Here is a 6,056-nt window from a genome sequence, read left to right as displayed (position 1 = left end):
TAGACAGGGCTGAGCTCTGCAGAGGCCACGGGCTGTGTGGAAGGTGTTGGCTTGGGCCAGATGTGGCCTCTATGAAGGGAAAACAGGGGTTGGTCCATGCCAGTTCCAGATCTTTCCAAGCGATTCCAACCAGTTCTGTACAGTTTTGCTGTTGTAGGAGTGCCAGAGCATGGCCCTTCATGAAAGAGGAGTGTTCCAGGGCCTTTTGTGGTGCAGGGCCACATCATGCCTAGAGGTCTTTGTGACACTGCAGGGCCCAGCCCTGACCAGGGAGGTATTTATGGACTGGAGAGCCCTAGCGTACCCACTAGCAGGAGAGCACCTCCCTTAGGACACAGAATCTCCCCCCCCCCGGGTGTCTCTGTGGCAGAGGACAACAGAGATGCCTATGGAGAAAAAGATGAACCCCAAGTCCTGGCCTGTCAAGGGACTGTCGAGCATGTGGAGGAGGCATACATGAGGTGAGGGACAGGGCAAGATAAAGAGGCCAGTGATGGGTTAGAGTCACACAGAGTTGCCCAGGGTCTAGGGCCAGGCTTGCAGCTCTGCCAAGGCAGCTAACTCCCTCCCACACCACCTCCTAGCCACTGATGGACTACAGGCAGATGCAGGTAGCACCAGAGAAAGAGAAGCACTACATGCCTCTTGCTCACAAAGCACAAGAGGTGGCAAAGGCAGCATCTTCTCCTGCCTTTGGCAAGAAGGCAAGAGCAACAGGGGCAGACAGACAAATCCTTGCCCTGCACAGTCCTTGAGGATGCAGCCAGACTCTGTTGAACACAGCCGAATGCATTGTGCACAGGGTCCTGAGTGAGGCTTTGTCTGCGATCCAGGGATCTGTCCCGCACTGTCCCACAGATAATGCCCCAGCTCTTGCCAGGGACAAGCCCAGAATATGTGCAGTGAGGATTTGGACACAGTGTTTCTGATGGAGGGAGGCATGTAGCAGCCAGCAAGTCCATTTTTCCATGATGAAGAAAACAAGGAAATAGAGAGAATGGCACTGGACAATTCCTGGGACTTGCTGACATGGGACAGGCAGTCCTTTGAGTGTTTGCAACCCAACCCCCCACCTGCAGCTGTCTCCACACAACAGCCCCTGCACTTCAGGAGGCCTCTCAGAGCAGGGTGCTCCAGTGCTTCTGCATACTGGGACAGCCAGACCAGTAGCACACGTCCCCACCTCCAACTTCAAAATGTTACTCATTTTGGTATCTGAGTTAGGTACAAGACAACATGACAACTAAAATTGCAATATTGATAGAGTTGCGTATTCCTCTACCATTGTCTTGCTTTTCTGGGTTGGCCTACACCCTGTCAGCTCTACAGAAAAAGTAGAACACAGGAAATTGTGTTCTGTCACATTTCATTCAGAGTGAATGCATTTCCGAGAGTTTACCTTAACGTTTTATCTATTTGCAAGTGCAATTGAAGTCAGCACAAATAGGGCAAGGTCCCCCAAACAACAGGGAAACATCATTGTTCTTCTTCAGAAGCCATGAAAAAATATAGAACAATGAACTCAATAAACTGAATGTTGTCGTCCGAATCTTGAGCAAAAGAGTACCAGTTTAGAGTGACTAGCAGAGGAGTGTAGGCAAGGAGCAATGTATAAATTGATGACAAACAGTTTAGAAACCTATGTAAAGGGGGTACTTTTGATTTAGATGATCAGTGGAGCATAGAGGTGTGAGAAAGTTATTAGGATGTGAAACCAGTCAGAGTATTGTACAATGTAACTTTATCGCACAAGTTAACTGTAAGGTCCATTGTGTTTTTAGCAAGTTAACTGGATGTCCTCTATTATCAGAGCTGAGTTCCTCCTTGGCTTGGCTCCATACTGCAAGATAGATAGAAATCCCCTTGAAACACAATGGTAGAGGTCATACATAGGGATGAGAAAGATGATGGTGAGAGGAAGATTATGTGGGCAGGGGTCGTTCGCCCTCTTGCCCTACAGCAGGGCATGCGTAGACTGTTGCTATTAGGTAATGAATAGGCGGTGTTTGGCTGCCACTCAAGCATCACCTTATACTATGTACTGGCCCTATGTGTTGTAATGTAGACCTGATAAAATAGGGTGTCAGGACTGCTGGAGTATTGCTCAATACTCATCCTTTCATTGAGACTGTGTTGCTCTGCAGGGATGCCCGCTAAGCATGGGTACTGACCAGCTGCTGCAGATCCTGGTAGCCCTGGTCTGTCTGTGTAGGTAAGCACAGTTTATTGATAGGAAGCAACCAAGAAAGCAAATGTTTTATATCCTTTTTTTGTATCCTTTTAATCCTCTTTTTACTAGTTAATACTGTAATAAAAGCTGTTCATAGTATTGTATGAATGCCAACTGGTAAAGTAGGTTTTTTTGTATTCTTTTTTAGCTTTTGATTCTCTTTGCTAGTAGTTTTTTTCATTCTCACTGAAATAAAAGATTTTTTGGTTTGTAGTGTTTGAATGTCTGTTGTTCTTGTCTTTATTCTGGGCATGTATTCAAATGAACCAATACAACCTACTAAAATTAATGTATGGTAGGGATTTTTTTTGCATTTCTGTCAAAACCAAAAGGACAAAATTACATCCAAAGAAATTTTTTTCAAATTGGAAAATGACACAATAAACAAGCTATACATTGAACAATGCAGGATTGAAGACAAGATCATCCTATTGGTTTCTCTGTTGCAAAAAGGTTGATTATTAAATACTTTCACATGTTTTTTTCTCACCTACATAACCATTCCTTGAAAATCATAAGGAATACCATTTTTCTTAAGTTTACAAGTTATTTCTGACATGAAATATGAAGGAGTTACTAGGAGTTAAAAAAGAATAGCTCCCTATAAAAAGAGTCTATTGTACAAGATACATTTTTATTATCCAAATTTGTACTGACGTGAGTGATTTCTGATCTTAAATTTGATCTCTTACTCTTATTTAAGACACAAATTTTTTTTGTTCTCTTTCTCCTTTTAAAGATTAACTTTCTGAATAAACCAAGTAAACACTGAATAAAAAATCTGGAGAGATACAAGAAAGTGTGAGATAGACATGATAATCTGATTGAATCTTTGCCTAATCTACTTTTCTTCTAGATTTATTGGATAGGGTGCTTCATCATCTACCTATCCCTTAAGCAATATCTTCTTAATTGCTAAAGTTTTGTGTCCACACTTCACCTTTTAAGCAATGAATTTTCAGTGTGAAACTAAGGGCCACCTCCCTCCTGTGAGTTACATCAATATGCCAGATTATGCACACGTATTAGTAGGAGACACTGCACAATGTGCTGTTTTATTTCTAATTGAACTGCATGCATGTAGTTCCCTTTAAAACTCAGTGGCATATTGTACTTCATTGGAGAGGCTTTGTGGCTGGTTGCCATTTTTGGGATGAGGTCCACATAATTTGCTGTAGGTGAAGGATTAACATGTGGCATCAGTCCAAGTTTAGTTAAGGATTTGGGATGTCATTGGCTTTCAGCTTCTTCTACCGCAAACTCTCTGACAAAATCCTATTTAATGCCTTGTATGAATTTAGTCTCTTTAAAGTTTCATCAGTATGATTGTGAGCAATTTCTGCCTGAAGTGGCAAATGTACCAATGCAGATATTTTGCTTTCCACTCTTCCATGCCCATATTCAAATCCCTTATATAAATATGTCCACACCTAAATCTGTCCCATCTTGTTGATCTGCATGTAAAATTCACACACTGACTTGTGCAAATGCAACCCAACCATGAACGCAATTTGTTCATGAGTCACACAACCTTGCAAATATTGAGGTAACTGCAAAAACACCCCTTGTTAGAATGAAGTTAGGGTATTAAATACTTATATCATCCTGAATTAAGTTTGAGAAAAAAAATTCTTAAGGGTTTTGCTCTTTTCTGGTAATTTTTAAGGATTGACTTAATGGCTTCATCTTGTCACTATAAAAGACAAGTAAATATAGTTCTTATACCATCAGCTATTAAAAATAATTGTCTCTTGTAGCACAATATCAAATGTGATCACTTACATTAGCAATATGAGCAGTATGGTCAGCTGGGATGGAAATGCCACTGCTGAAGAGATCCCATCAGTACCTTGATTTCTCTTTATGAACTCTCCTTTCTTGTGACACTAATGTTTGTTGACTGACACTTGCCACTAGAGTTGGTCTACTATGTCCAGGAAGGAAGCAAAAAGTATGGACCTCAATCTTCAGTATGCAAATTAAGCCAATAGGCTTTAGGTTGTCTAAAAAAAAAAAAAATAGTGATATTTGTTTTATATTTTCATAACAAAGCCTTTGCACTGAGGTAGCCATATTCTTCCAGAAGCTTGTTTTTTATGTAATTTTTTTTTAAATCAGAATAAAAAAGTTTTAATAAGGATTTGAGGAAAGGTGACTGAAGCTTTGCAGGTGATTGAGGAGAGCACTTTCCAGTATCAGAAACAGTGGGGGGAAAAAATTATAGAAATGCTTCCTTGCAAATGTACCTAATACAGGCAGAATTTTAGTTTTACAATAATGGGAGGGGCAAATCTATGTCTAGGTACTAAGGAACAGAAGGAAGATTTGGAAGACAAGGCTGTGAGACACTTATTGAAGAGTAAGAGTTTGTATTTAACATGACAGAAGAGGTAGAGCCAGTGACAGTATGGCTAAACTAGCAACAGTCTAGAAATAATATCTTTGATGCACCTTTAAAATAAAATACCTGAAATATGGTTGCATGTAATTTACAACAGTTTTATCACTGTCACAGTATATTAGATACACTGGTATATTAGAGAGCCACGCATGTAGAAAAGGTGAAAACTTTTCACTAAAGCACAGAGTAAAAATATGGTAGTTTTAGTAGAACTTCATAGGACTACACAAGATTATATGTGGTTGCACATCTGTTTCTGAGTGCTTGTGGGACAGAGGGCAGTATGGTTCTACTCAGGGTGTCTTCAAGTATTCTGGCTATGGAAGAAGCTATTCTTGTGCAAGTTTAGGCAATGCATGAAGAAACATTCATAGGTCCTTAAAATCAGTGTCAGTTTTTTTCACTGAACATGTTACGCTAACACCATTGTATTCTAAAAATATTTCCTAATAGCAGTGTGGATATTCTTTAATGAATCCCCGCCCTTCTAAACTCAACCCATGTAAAATAACTGCATATGATGTAGAAAGATCATCCTTGGCGTACACATATGGTATCGCAAGACTCTGGCACATTATGTTTCATTGCATTTAAGCCAGATAGCCAGAAGTAGCCAGAATTTTCATTTGGATACTATGCAACCATTGTTAATCATGAAAGACATGGTACAACAAGTTGGCAGTCATATATGTGAATAATGGAATACTTCTTTAATTATGTGTAAAAATCCTAAATGAACTAGTTTTTTCTCCTTATAAAGTGCCCCTTCTGCATCTGTTTCTACTCCCATTGAAGTCAAAGGAAAGCCTCCCATTGATTTCAGTTGAAGTCAGTTGAATTTTATGAAATTATTTTGCATGATGGCTCCTGACTTCCTTGAAGTCTGTTGCAAATTTGCTCTTGACATGCAAAATGCTTGCCTCACAGCCTGTAATTCCATAAAGCTGTGCTGAGGAGAGTTACTTATCTAGCACCAAAAAAATATAGTCAGATAGAACAAACTGTCTTTAGAAAATGCTTTGTAGCTGGCCCAGAATTACAATTAAGAGCCCAGGCAAATGCGTAACACCCCTGCCATCTTACATGAGACTGGAGGAAAAGCATTTCCTAGTTTTGTAGAAGTGTGAGAAGAATGTTTCTTTGAAAACCCCTTCCCTTGTAATAGATCGATACTATGTCATTATTAAAAGCTGAGCTAAGACCTTTGAGAAATATCATTGAAATATTACAAAAAGAGTCTTTTCTGCAGTTAAATTATATTCTTGCAAGCCTGAATATCAGTGTTATTAAGATAGCATTCTTGAAGAGTTGATTGCAGAATAAACATATTTAACAACTTAAAAACATGAGGAATATAATAAAACATTTATTTAATTATGTTCAAATGTCCTAAATTATTCATATTCGAACCTTAAGTGTCCCCTT

Source organism: Lepidothrix coronata, unplaced genomic scaffold (genome assembly GCF_001604755.1).
Source record: "Lepidothrix coronata isolate B3197 unplaced genomic scaffold, Lepidothrix_coronata-1.0 Scaffold257, whole genome shotgun sequence".
In the NCBI taxonomy this organism is placed as follows: Eukaryota; Metazoa; Chordata; class Aves; order Passeriformes; family Pipridae; genus Lepidothrix; species Lepidothrix coronata.
This window is presented reverse-complemented; position numbering follows the sequence as displayed.